The sequence below is a fragment of the Dreissena polymorpha genome, chromosome 7 (assembly GCF_020536995.1).
Source record: "Dreissena polymorpha isolate Duluth1 chromosome 7, UMN_Dpol_1.0, whole genome shotgun sequence".
Lineage (NCBI taxonomy): Eukaryota > Metazoa > Mollusca > Bivalvia > Myida > Dreissenidae > Dreissena > Dreissena polymorpha.
Window position 1 is genome coordinate 11,458,164 of NC_068361.1, and position 15,405 is coordinate 11,473,568.

The window sequence follows — 15,405 nt, forward strand, 5'->3', positions numbered from 1 at the left end:
TATATATATATATTCAAATCATCCGATGTTGTGTACGCGGTCAACTGTCATCGCTGTCGCAGGTTCGTGTATGTGGGAGAGACCGGCGGAACTCTGTACCAGCGACATCTATTGAATCTGTCGCGTATTCGCACACAGCACAGTGACTCGGTAGCTGAACATTTCTTCACCGACGGACATTCCATGGACGATTTCCAAATAATGGGACTCGAAAAACTCAGCGGGTCGGACGAGTACCGAAAAACCATGGAGCAATTGTGGAAGTCAAAACTAAGGACATACTGACCATATGCAATCAACGTGCAAGAATAAACGTTAATAAAAGGGCGCGTTGACGCCGGAAATGCACGACGTCATTTCCGTTCATAATAAAACATCTGAAAATAAAAAATGGCCGCTGATGAAGACCGTGAGGTCGAAAGCTTCGGCAAAAAATAAATACAGCGTTTTTGTTTAAATACAACAAGGCTAATAAAGACTTTGTTATATATATATATATATATATATAAGTAAAATAATATGTAAAGTTGATTGGAATACCGGTGTTACAAAATACTCCATGTTCCGTTAACGCTGTGTATTTAGGTAACTCTATCAAAGAAGCTTACATATGTCTTATACTATATTATACTATATTTATGAATGTCTTAAATATAGGCATTAAACTCGACCAAATGTTTACAGCGTGTGTTAAGGTAATGAGTGGAAATCACTAACAAAATCAAGTATAAACATATTCATGGGCGTTTGTTAAGCATTTCATACTGTTGTACATACTAGTCGTGTTGTTTATTTTACATTTTAAAATGCAACGTACATATGTGTGAAATTGTATACGATTATATTTGTTTAATATTGCTTGTTTACATTCCGAAATACATTGACATCGTGCAATAATAAAGTTTCGTTTCTGCTTGTTATATATCAAGACGAAACTTCGGACGATAACAAACACATTATAGATAAGTGAGGGTTGTTACTTCTAGTCCTCTTACAATTACTTCAAACAAAATATGACAGCCAAACAATGCTTATCAATAAAACTTCATTCAATAAGAGGGCGTTGTTTTTACAACTCGGAATGCAGGTTGTGAGACTTTTCATATCTGACTTCATTCGGTAAGAGGTAAATGTTAAATTTGTAAGTTTAACGACATCGCGAAGTTACAAGCGTGTTGGAAGATGTGTTCGTTGAAATTATGGTTATTATTTTGCATAAATGAATGACACATCATTGACAGAGTAAAGACATTTCGAAAATAAAGATGGTCGTTGTCTTGATTATAATGTTACATTTATGTCGTTCCCCAACCAGTATCCAGTCTGCCTTTTACAAGAAAAGTATATACATTTGATCGCGATTTGAATTTTCTATAGTGACATAATATTGCAATGTGTTTCACTTTAATGACGGGCATGACATTTATTTAAGCAGATCTTTAATCATACTGCTTTTTATTGGCGGTTCAAAGACATTGGCTCCAATTGTTATCAGTTATTACGTGTAGTTGTTGGCTTTACAGTGTAATGAAACGAAATATGATCACTTGCTTCAAGCAAAGTGATACCAAACAGTATCGACAGACTGTCTCTAGATATGCACTTAAACTATGTTGGTCACTTATGATTTCATCACCGTTCGAACTTTTATTTGCACGAAAGATGTTTTACTCTCCTTCATTTAGTTTTACATGCATTCAATTGGGTATGAATCACACATTCTCAGTGATTTGTCTTAAACGCTTTTGTATAACAATAACAATATATAACAATTTAACACCATGGTCTGCATTGTGCATGTACCACAAGAATACCCATATGTATCATGCACGTGTTATGTAAATATGTATATGTTTTTGTAAAACTGTGTATTTTTATCGATTTGAGTTCCATTACTACACAGTTCTTCCCCTTTAAAATACCAACGCATAAAACGAATCACGAAATTATTTATAATTGAAATTTTAATAATTAGATCAGTATCAAAATGTTATATAATAGCCAATACAATATGTTTTCGGTAATGAATGTACATCGGTTTGGACATATCACAGCATTCATCCGTTTCTTAATAGATTATCACCATCTGTCGTCTCTTGGAGCGTGTAAAATCTGTAACAAAATCACGCCTATGTCTAGACAGGTTTTAATATAAATAAAATAATATCTAGCGTTATATGCATCAATATGCGAGCATAAATAACATACTACCAAATGTTGGAATTCGACGCTCACAGTACAAAACGGTAAAATTGGATAACACTTGTGACGTTAATACTATACCGATATATTATATTTACATAATAAATATATATATATATATATATATATATATATATATATATATATATATATATATATATATATATATATATATAATTATGTATTCATCTATCACTCTATCAATCTATCAATCTATCTTTATATCTATCTATCTATCTATCTATCTATCTATCTATCTATTTTTCTATCTATCTATATATCTATCTATCTAGTTCTTCTTGAATGCTCTGAGCCTTTATGAGTACATACGTACAGCTCAGAGTTCTTCTTTGTAACCCATTTTTTAATGTAAAAAAAATATGTCTCACGTATGTCTATAAAATCGAGTTCAATCAACCTAATACATTGTTACAACCACAATACCTGTTGCAATCGACATCAATTTGCGTGTATTTTGTTGAGAAATGCTCAAAACATAAACTTGATAACAAATCGTTTATGGCGGAAGTTGTGAATTGTCGATTTGAGCAAACCAAAAGAAAAGGTTACACTGCACAAATTGTTTTCACTGTAGTATCTGACGATGTCTTGTGGTAGCAGTTAGAATTGTATTGCGCATAGCAGTGTAGTTTGAATTAGGACACATTCTTATTACTGTATTCCCGCTGCGATAGGATAAGTGGCAGAGTCCGTGCTTTTAGATACGGCATTGTATAAACAGTTATTGCGCTGTATACTAATTGAACTAAAAATCCGGAAAAAATCTGGATGAAGTGTCGGGTGTTCTTACATGCTTAGCAAGTCTACCGATCTGTTATGTACTCTGCGGTGCATTGACAAAGAAATTAACACGTGCGAATGTCTTTGATAAGGCAATAGACCATTTCAGAGCTGATGAGGGTACTGATTATCGAGGGGTAGATAAAGCTAATACTGAAAGGGCTTGCCTAGAGATAAGGATGTAGTATGGAATACTTAATAAATATTGAATTTTTTCATGCTATACAATTTAGTACTTAATTAATTAACGGAATGAAAAAAATATTAGCATAAACGTATATAGATGTATGTCTACTTATGTACATATTGTAAAGCTTAATACTGTGTGTGATTATGAAATAAATATTAAAATAAAGTGTATAGATGTATGTCTCCTAGTGTACATACTGTAAAGCTTTGATTATGTGTGTAAATATTGAAATACATATTAAAATAAAAGCATATAGAACCCGTCCCTTGCAGTTGTCTATCCGTATGGTCGTTCGTTAGTGGGAGACAGTTGACTGAGAGAGACGTTTAAGAGTGTTGAGTGCTTACGGCTGTCTGTATTAAAGACTTTGTTGACTAAAGAGATGGGTGAAAGTGTGTTAAGCGTTAGGGAAGGTTGCGTTTTAAAGAATTGTTCTGGATGTGAGTGTGATCTTTGTCAGTGTTGTTCGAGGTGCTGTGCAAAATGCGGATGTGTTGGTGTAATAGGTGTTTGGGAGAGATTTTTCATTTGATTGTTGTCACTGATTAAAATGTTATGATAAACAGACAATAATAACAAGCGAATAATATATATTTATACTGGCATTTCCCCAGGAATTTCGTCAGGCACTGCGGCAGGCGGTTGGTGTCGAATTCTTTATATACTTTCTAAATGTTATATATCAAAATCCACACTACTTTGGAGCTACCAAATCACAACATTTCTTTTAATATTTATGTTTTTGTCCTTAGTTCATTTCATTCAAGTCATATATTATAATATTAAATAACAACCAAAATAAACAGAAAGCAAAAACAAATATTGAAAAACATTATGTGACCCATGGAAAATATTGCTTCCAACTACTAGTCGTTTATTAGATTTTATTCTGTCAAGCACAAAGACTAAAGAAAAATGTGTTGCAGGTATATAGCGAATTTCGTAAATATGAAAGAAACTATATATCTATTGGATCTGAATATATTAAATATTGGTACTGTTAAGCTATAGTCGCCGTTAAGAAAATAATGTGAACACATTTTAAAGTCTCTATAACGCTCAAAATCAACGAAAATTTCGTTAAGTATTTCGTAAAATAAAGTTAACACCTTAACAATCAGTGTTCCTTAGAGCAATATCCAAAATTTCAACGCTAGATGTGATATGATTACATAGATTTTTGTAGATACAAAATGCTCGTGTTTATTTATTTGTGGTCGCAATTAATTCCCGCGAATATATCTATTCATACGACACACGAACACCATTTTAGTGTGCATGTGTCGTATGAATAGATATGCAAAAACAATAATGAAAACGAGCATTTTGTATCTACAAACATCTATTTTGCCAGTCCACATCTGGCGTTGAAATTTCGTCAATCGCCATAAAGAACACTGATTTTAAATTGGTTAAGTTTATTTTACGAACAATTGAATGAAATGTTTTATGATTTTGAGTAGTAATGTTACTGTAAATGGTCGAGAGCAATCAAATAAGACGTTTGATTCCAATTAATTGTATTTATAACTTAAATTACGCACAACCGCAACACACATCAGTTACGGTTTGTTTTTGAAGCAAGTTCTTTATACTTTTAATTTTCTGCAATAGTCGTAAACAATTAATATATTTAAAAGATCGCTGTGGCGTAGTGGATATGGTGTCCGCCTAGAGATCGGGAGGTCACGGGTTCGAACCCACTAGGAGCGTTCCTTTGATCTCCCCCAAACGACACCAAGTACTGGTTCTAGTCCCAGGAAACGGACTCGAGAGCGTTTATATAAGCCTACGGCTTTCGATGCAATCGAGCTACAATAAATAGGTTTAATCTAATTAAAATAAAACAAACAAACAATTTGAACATATCTTTAATGCTCTTACTCCACATGTACCGGTAATAATAGATCATTATCGGCCATTATTAGGGGACAAACACCATAATTGATCCCTATGAACGACCCGTAAATCGTTCATACATGTTATCTAAGCCCCTTATGCACACACCGCTGATAAGAGCGTGCATGTTTTGATTGAACATTGGCCGAATGCAGACAGCAAGCGCTTGTGAGAATTTCAAGTGCACGCATTTTAGCCCGCTGGGCTAAAATCGCCTGGGGAAATCATTATTCTTATAATCCATGCATTATACTTTTGTTATTTTCTATTTTGTATATGGCTAAAAGCAATTGTATGCTTTAGAGCTAATACATGTTGCTGCTGTAGATGTTGTGTTATAATTCCCTTACGACAGATCTGACCGCTATTTATATACAATTAACATAAGTATTAATTAAAATTTGAACAAATTATAAATACAATTTCTGTCCATTTAAAACAAATATTTAATATTTGAAAATAACCTTTCTTAAAAACATAAATTGTATGTTCGGAGAAAAGCATAGGTAAACCGTTTATTGGTACATGTTGTTGTAAACACACCGCGTGCGTTCCATTAATTTTTCATTTGGTTAATAAAAACTGTTCCATATGCAAACAAGTTGACATTTACATTTACGGTTGACGTGTTTGAAACTTTGATTAAAATCTTTCTTCTGCGAGCACACCATTTCATATAAGTTATCTTAATTTGCTCATTATAGATATATTGACGATCTATTTGTGTTAATTCATGTCAGAAAATAGTTTATGTTGCTAATTTTACCAATAAATGAGCGCCGGGATTTGTGGCGGTGATTTTGCTATGGTAAATCGCGAAACCAGTTGCAACTCCCAGGACCCGGAGGGTCAATAGCTGGGAGTTGGATTATTGCAACTATATATCTATCTATTTACAGTTCCAAAAGAAATTTCCCACAACAATGACCAATGTTTTATTGATGAACTAAACAATGTTAATTTACTGTATAATCTAAATGGCGAAAATGTTTGCTCTTCACTAGTTCAAACTGAAGTTGATGAATTGTGTCAATGTGATCATGATGAATCAAGCCATGCAACTGTTATTTCAGAATCTTTTAATTCTGTACCTCGTGATGAATTTGATGTTATTAATGAAACTACCCATTCGTCATATGTCTCCAATACAAGTCCTGACATTCAAGATCAGAGACAATGTGATGCAAAAGAAGAATAAGTATTGATTTGAGCATAATTATGCCACTTATATTGAGTTTATAGTGTTAAAGTGAAAACTTAATCATAGTATGCCTGTTAAAATAAAGATTGCTTAAAATTGACATTTTTTACTTAAAAAATTGTTCAAATTCCATGAAATATTTTAGGAAAAGTAAAAAGCTGTCAATTAAGTTTTACAATTGAATATTACAGGGGGATTATTAACATTTTATTGCTTATGCCTTCATAAATCCATCAGCATCAACACCATGCTAGCAAGCCACACAAAGTTTGCTCCTGACTTGCATTTTGGTGTTGGGAAAGTGAAGTGGATGGCGAGTGATGCAGAGACAATGCAATACATTGCTTCAACCGTAAGATCAGTATCACGGTCGGGTCACAACATTCCGTATCTCGTGTCTGACACAGAGAGTCCGGTCAAATTCTTTGATTGGCGGTCACACCTTGAAGCCTCGTTCAGGAACATAAAAAACATAACTAAATACCACCATTTCTTTGTTTCCAAAGATGAACCTGGTGTTTTGCATATACATGACAGATAATCGGAATATTCACTGTAATTAAGACAAGTCATGTCGATACATGAATTTGCTCATTTACATGCAAAAATCATGCCGATAGACGTAATACAAATGTACAAACAAGATGCTCTGTATTTATCTATAAATCATATATATGTATAGTTATTCCCATACACGACTTTAACATAAACGATCGCTAAAGCAAACTTGTCTGTCCAGTTGTTATGAACACCGGTGTTACAAAATAACCCGTGTTCCCATTGCGACGTATTAAGATAAGTCTATCAAAGAAGCTTGCATACGTCTCATACTATACGTATGTATCCGTTTAGGACTCTAACATATACTGTCTTCAAAAAATGAGCATAAATAGCGACCAAATGGTTAAACCCAACGTTAGCGCACTGATGGGAAACCCCGCAAACGATCCAATAATAAAGTCTACAATTTTCACTGGCGTCCGTTAAACTTTACCTACAAGTGGCTCATTTTAAAATCTCTAGTTCAACGTACATATGTGTTACATTGTATACAATTGTAGTGTGTTAACAGTGTTTGTTTACATTCCAAAATGAATGGACATCGTGCAATAAGAAAGTTTCGCTTCTGCTTGTTATATATCAAGACGGCAATACAGACAGTAACTAACATATTCTAGTCAGTAAGGCTTGCTTCCTCTAGTCCTCATACAATTACGTTGAATAAAATATGACATCAACCCAATGCTTATCAATAATACTTCATTCAGTAATAGGTCATTTTGTTGACAACTCGGAATGCAGGCTGTTAGACTGTTTATATCCGACTTCCTTCGGTAACAGGTAAATGTTACATTTGTAAGTTTGACGACATCGTGCATTTACAAACATGTTGAAAGATGTCTTCGTTGAAATTATGGTTATTATTTTGCATAAATCTATGAAAAATCATAGGCAGAGTGAAGACATTAAAAAAGGTGGTTGGTGTCTAGTTTATCATGTTAGAGGTGTGTCGTTCCATAACCAGTATCCAGTCTGCCTGGAACGCGTTGGTACAATTAATCCCGATGTTAATTTTCGGTAGTTCCACATACATTCACAATGTGTTTTACTTACACGACGGACATAACACCGATCTCTCATTATTGTGCTTTCAATTGGCGGCCCAAGGGCATTGACTTCAGTTGTAATAAGGTATTACTTGTAGTTTTGGGCTATATGTGTTAAAGTGTAATGAAACGAAATATGGTTACTTGCTTAAAGCAAAGTGATACCAAACAGTATCGACAGACTTCTCTAGATATGCACTTTAACTTTGTTGATCACTTGTGATTTCAACATCATTCGAACTTTAATTTGCACGAAATTTGTTTGGCCCTCCTTCGTTTTTTGTGCATGTAATAACATTGGGTATGAATAATACATTCTCAGTGATTTAACTTAAACGCATATGTATAACAATTGAGCAGCAGCATCCACAAGAGTGTTAAGTAGATATGTCTATTTATTATGTAAAATACATTATTTTTTGCGCATTTTTAAACATTTGAATGTGCTTATTTATTTCCTTCGAACGAATCGAGTTTATCACACACACATTATATGTTGTTGATTGTTTTATCCAAATTTTTTCCTTCAAGATGCCAACGCATAAAACGAATCACAAAATAATTGAAACAAACAATTTTAATAATTAAAACCGTATCAAATTGTTATATGATAGCCAATACAATATTTTTTTGATAATGAATGTACATCGATTTGGACATATCACATCATTCATCCGTTTCTTTATAGATTATTCACCATCGGTCGTCTCTGGGAGCGTGGAAAATCTGTAACAAAAACATGCATATGGCAAGAATGGTTTTAATATATATGAAATAATATTAAGCATTATATCCATCAATATGCGAGCATGAATAACATACTACCAAATGTTGGAACTCGATACTGACAGTAGAAAACGGTAAAATTGGAAAATACTTGATACGCTAATACTATACCGATATATTATATTTATATAATTTATATTATATATAATAAAAATTTATATACTTATTTAAGTATTTTTTATTCATGTATTTATCTATCTATTTATCTATGTATTTATTCATGTAATGTATTTCAGTTATATTTAAAACTCACCGCCAAGAATCCACCACTTCTACAACGCCCAGCTGTGCCCAATGAATAATCACAACTCAGTCCCTTATTGCACGGGGTCCCCGCATATCCACCGCATATTTCACCCTTCTCCGCAAACTGTGCCCAACACTCCATGAATACTACACAACAAAAGCGAACACACATGTGCGACATTCAGTGTTTGGTATCTCATATACTTAAATAAATATGTAACGCTTTCGTTATGTATAGGTGTGGTATCTAACTGTACTATAATGATCATATCCTCCAAGACTGTGTTCAATAAGAAAATCATATGTACAATTTCGTTCACTGAATGAATCAACTCAGTCTATGTACAGATTTATAACAGAAACCCGTATTGTCATTGAGACTTTTATTTTGAGGAATAAGCGGTAACTGCCTGAGTCTGCTGTATCTACACCATGTACACAATTAAATGAATCATTAATAAAACAATGCCTCGTTATTGCGAAGAAAATAATTAAAGCTTTTTAAAATGTTGAAATCTTATTTGACTTTATATTGGGAAACTAAATTTTAAATAGTAATTGATTTAAATGTAATTGTAAGAATTGCCGATACATATAACCGAGATACAATCCAATGCAATCAGTTTCTTAATCCATAACAATTAATTATTTAATTATATATATTATTTATTTTATATGTCGTTATTGTTATTGCTTTCCAATAGTTGCAAAAAAACATATAGTTTACCTGATGCGATGAGAACAATCACAAATAATGCAACACGCTTGTCCATTGGTATGCTTTATTTACCTTTACAAGTTTAGTGAATGAATGTGAAATATATACTGCGGTCTCTTTTATACCACACTTTAGAGGTCACATGATAAGGAGTTGCCTATCTGAATTGAATCAAGACGGATGTTCAGTGACACGAATAGAATATCCATTGGAGAACGCATTAATTTGACGTAAATAACAACCGGATGTATTTGAGTGAATAAAAGGACAATAATGTTTTACGCTCATACTTTTTCATGGATGTGCTTTTTCGCTTACGTTATTTACGTCATTAAGAGTCGGTAAACAAGGCAAGCCCAATCGACGAAATGTATGTTATGTATTAATTTTAACAACGCTTACACGCACGTAATTTTTCATCACAGAAATGTTGTTGTTGTAGGCTTTTGTGAACTTTTAAACGTGAATTTGCACGATAAATATGGGCATTCTGTAATTTTTGTTTTAAATGATCTTACGTTTAAGTAAGTGCACCTATGTGTATTTTGTTAATTAAATGACTGAAATCATATATGGAACTTCGTTTTTCGTAAAGTTTCATTTATAGAAAACACTATGTGACTGCAATATGAACAGTATTAAATGTATATTTACCATACCATCGCATTGATATCTGCCTAATATAATGTTGCCTGATGTAAAAAAATGTATCATGGTCAACAGGAAGTTCTTATATCAGTCAAGGATAGGAGGTAGGTCATATTACTCGGAATAAACTAAAAAGTAATCATTTTTTAGTAAAATAGAATCAGATTCAACAAAACAAACAATTTGATACCAAGATGTAATATATTTTAAACACACAATGCAACACAAACAGCAAAAAACAGTTTTTACATTATTAAGCGCGCGTGCTCATGACGTCATTATTAACTCGTCAAACGACAAAAGTCATATTTTTTCCCGCTAAAACTGCAGCTTTTTAGCTATTGTTTCATTATTTTTTCAAAGTCGGGGACGTAGAGGAATGATAAACAGAAAAACAGGTTACTGCCTGATCTTTTTGTAATATATATCAGGCTCGGCACAAATAAAATAACGGCTCGGCAAGCCTCGCCGCAATATTATTCTTAGCCTTGCCTGATATATTACAAAAAGATCAGGCAGTTACGTGTTATTCTCTATTAACATGTATCATACCACCGCATCGATATCTGCCTGATATAACGTTGCCTGATATATTTTATATCATGGTCAACAGGAAGTTCTTATATCAATCAATGATTGGGGAAAGTTCATATTAATCGGAATCAACTATAAAGAAATTATCTTTGTTTAAATAGAATCAGATTCAACAGGACAAATAATTTGATACCAAGATGTTATAAATTGTATACACACATAGTAACATTAACAGCAAAGCACATATTTTACAAGTATTAAGCGCAAGTTCTCATGACGTTATCAGTCACACTTCTAACATCCTATTCCTTCCCGAAAAAAATGCAGCCGCGTAGCGATTATTTTGCACTATTTCTTTTAAAAAAGGGGGACTTTGAGGTATGATAAACAGAAAAACAGATTACTGCCTATCAGGCAGTAACCTGCTATGCTCTATATATACCGAGTCACATCAAAAAGTTCGTTTAAACTCAAAGTAAGTGATTGTAAAACTGCGCACAATAAACGATCTAAAGATAGCACAAGATCCATTATTTATTGAAATTGAAGAAATGGCAAATAGCCTACAAGCCCAAAAAGAACCAGAAATACACAATGTGTGTAAAAATTAAGGTTCATGGAAAATATATTCGAAATTGTTGTTAACTTTTATTATGCGTAATGGAAGGTTATACTTAAATAAAAACACAGTGATAATATGTGTTAACGACGCCCTCAAGTGGTAGCACTTCACGCGTGTCTTACGTTTAAGTAACAGTTAAATGTCAACGGTCAATATTATTTGTAGCAATTTAGTTATCCGATTTTCCCATTTACTATTTTTTATTCAAGTGACTCATACAACATACTGGAATCGAATAGCTTATACTAAATATAGGCGTGCAGTTATGGGCAAAAATCGGATTCAATTACCACATTATTTGAAATATGATAATTTGCATGTGTACTTTTGTGCTGTAATGAACTAATCATACTGCAGGATAATATTTACTCAAAATAAGGGTTCAACATTTAAACGCCAAAAAACTAAATAGTCAAATTCCAGAAGGAATATGGGAACTATTTCGGACCAAGATAGATGAAAACACAAACAATCTTCCCTCAAGAACTGTCGTTAATTAGACAGCGTGTATTCTATTTATAATTTCGGAAGCCAGTATATACACCCTTATACATGTACTTTTTGCAAAAGGTCAGAAAGAATCAATTACCCATTTATGCTGTTTCCAAGAAAGTGATTTAACAGCATATCTCATTTCAGCCTGGTCTCATCAAGCATCAATTCATGGTTTCTCATTTTAATTGATGTAAACTCATGGTTTTGATGCCAGATTGACACATAACCCTCAGCGAGAACCCATATAATCTGTCGCATACCTATTGAATCGTCATCCACGTCCATTAGAGTTACCTTAGCCTACAAAGGGTTGAAGATCGTGTCTTGATGACCATGTTCAGTTCTTAAAACTTTTTGTACTAGGTGATTTTGTAGGCAGAGCAACAATTGTTTGTTGAGTATGATCTGATACGCAGAAAACACAGGCAATTTTTGCACGTGCTGTACGAGCTTGCGTTCAATGTGTTGGCTGGGGATACGATTTACCAGTCTGCATTGGTCTTATTGCAAACACACTTTTTTTAAATCAAATAATATAACAATAAAATGTTTCCGGTCATAATGTTTTTAGAAGGGAATAATTTATAATATAAAATCAATGATTTATGAATACATCCATATAAAGCACGAGGAAAGCGCACGTGGTATAGAAGAGTCGGAGCGGCATGGATAATTTATTTGAATGCACATTTGTATGGAATGTTTTCAAACAACAATGTGATATCTCACTTTATATCTTATGCTGTGTTTCTGAATGTTTTATTATCAAATTGGAGTGTTTACAGATTTGGGCATGTCTCACATTTTTTTAAATTAAATTAGTCAAATAGATAGATATAAACATCGGAATAAAAGAGCTCCAGTACACATGTAAAAGAAGAATCAAGATTTAGAAAGAAATTCACACCTGGGATCGACCCACTGACCATTAAAATACAAGTGAACCGCTGAAACTACTCGGTCATTTGTGCATCTCTTTATACTCATGTATGTTGTACCTTAAGTAAGTTATTTAGTTATTTCACAAACTATAACGATAACAACAGAACTCTCCAAAACAATAAATCGTTTCACGTTTGTAACGCTGTACAATTTTTATATTTTATAAATCGTCAAAAGATGCATATAATGTATATTATAGATTATTGTAAATGTCCAGCATTACTATTTCCTTGCTACAACGACAATTTGCAAATCTGAAAAAAAATTGGTCATTGTATCAAACTGTGACCAAGCCCCTCTAAGTATTCCGTTTGAAGTATATTTGAGTGTATGTTCTATCAAGTTATTTGAATTGACATACGTTAAATGTATTTATTTAAGTATTCATATATATGACAATTAAATGTTAACCAGCCTGCATAAACAGGATGAACATAACAGCAATCATTTAACGAAACTACTGTTAAATTCCTTTCCTACGTTGGGCAGGATTGATACACATGATGTTTCTATGGTAAACAGTGTATTTTAAGGCGTTAATATCTGCGGGCAATGTTAAAACTGTATCTTATTGTTTTGGATTTTAATTATGCTTTTTCAAAGTTATATTCATGTATAGAACGAATTAATGAAGGTTTATGGATATTTCAATGTTATTATGATATACATTGGTGAAACAAATCACTAAATGACATTGTCCTTTCGTGAATAATAATGGACTGTAAATTTTGACAAATCATATCGACAGTTTTGACATGTTCAGATTACACAGTTCTAATAAACACAAATAACGCGTCATATTACAAAATGTAAACTTTGTAAACAAACAAGCAGCGCATATCCGTTTTTGGGTTAACGTTTGTTTCGGGTTATCAAATCATTGTGTCGATGCTTTCTTCTTCCATCAAGATTTAAAATATCTGAAAGAAATATAAAATATTTAAATAAACGCCAGACCTTATATATCGATATATGCATTAATATGCATATTTTAATGTTTGATATATTGGTATTACATCCCGGCTAAGCAAAAGCAGAATTTGCCAAATTTGTTGTGCGATGTAATACATTTCAATTAAGAATACTATTGTAACTCTTTGGTTTGATGAATAAAACAAATATCTTTTAGCTTGTTAAGCGAATATAAATAAGGTGTTTTAATCTTTCTTTAATAGTGAATATGTGTTGCTACCAAATTGAAGGTCACATTGGCTTAAGTGGTTCAAAACGGGCGCTTTTAATACTTTAAAATTATTTGAATTCACTTCTCAAGTAAAATACAGTTTATGCTAAACAGATTTATCAGTGAGCATTGGGCTCTTGAAACTGAACTAACAGTTAATAATCAAAATGCACTAAAGATTTAACAGAACAAAACTAGGCCAAGCTGACCAAAGAAATGAACTTGGTGAAAGAAGCAAATGTGGAAATACATATAAAGAAATATCGCAAAACAAAATAGTATATATAATTTATTATAAACGGAATATTCTTAAGGTCAAGTTTAAATGTTTTGAATATATTGCAGATCTTACCATATCCGGTATTCTACAACGGCCGGAACCTATCCCTGGTGAGGGTAGGCAAGACAGTCCGGGCTCGCACACAGTAAACACGCCGCATGGTTCCCCCTCTCCCACGCCAAATCTGTGTTTGAAAACTGCACGGCCTTCAGTCAAACCTCACAGCATGCAATAAAAACCAAATTAACACGTATCTTTGCTTTTGTGTATAAATTATTGACACAATTTAAATGTACCTATACTACTCACAATGGTCAGTTTATCAAAAGATCGTATCATCTTTAAGAAATCTACCATCTACATGCATTTTTAATTTAACGCCATTTTTATAAATTATTTCTATTTTAAGTTAAGTATACTCCATCATATTTATAAACACTTAAATATATGTTCTTAGCAACTTGTTGCATTTTGAAAAAGTAATTATCATTGTAATAATTATTATAAAAACGGTGTATATTGTACAGGAACTAAAATGGACACTTTTGTTTTTGTTAAATATGAGGAAATTAATATGTAATTTCATTTATACCGCCAGTTTAAAAGGTAAACACATTAATGTACAAAAACAAATAAATTGTATTGCCTTACAAGTAACAAATGAAACCAAGGCTAACAATAGCCCAAATGTTCAAATGTAATACCTTTTTGTTCATTTAAAAACTAATACACATTTTGAAGCTCTTTTTTAATTATGTACTATATATTGATTGACTGAGTATAAGCATATTCGTTTAACCAAATGAGACGTGCTCGAACCGGGATCTTTGAAAACATATTATGAAAATATAAACATAATGACAGGATGGCAACAAAACGTCGATTGACTTACGATTTGGGAAGATACGCCTCATCAAGTGCGTGTATTAATATAATGATTTACATTCCAGTCAGCAAAGCCTATTAGTACAACTATTCGTAAACATTATTTAAAAAAGAGTTTTTTAGTTATTGACCAATGGTCATTAGCTTGTCTATCAACTAAAAAGAT

The 15,405-nt window shown here is 32.7% G+C and overlaps 2 long non-coding RNA genes across 2 annotated transcripts in view; both read right to left on the minus strand.

Annotated features, from left to right (window-relative positions):
• Positions 1-15,405, minus strand: part of LOC127839277 (uncharacterized) — a 193,269-nt gene that overhangs the window by 16,591 nt on the left and 161,273 nt on the right. The gene's annotated exons all lie outside the window — the stretch shown is intronic.
• On the minus strand, positions 8,463-9,772 carry LOC127839276 (uncharacterized). Its single transcript, XR_008030263.1, has 3 exons — positions 9,660-9,772; positions 8,940-9,079; positions 8,463-8,626 (listed from the first exon to the last, which is right to left on the minus strand). It is a non-coding gene; the product is annotated as an uncharacterized LOC127839276 (long non-coding RNA).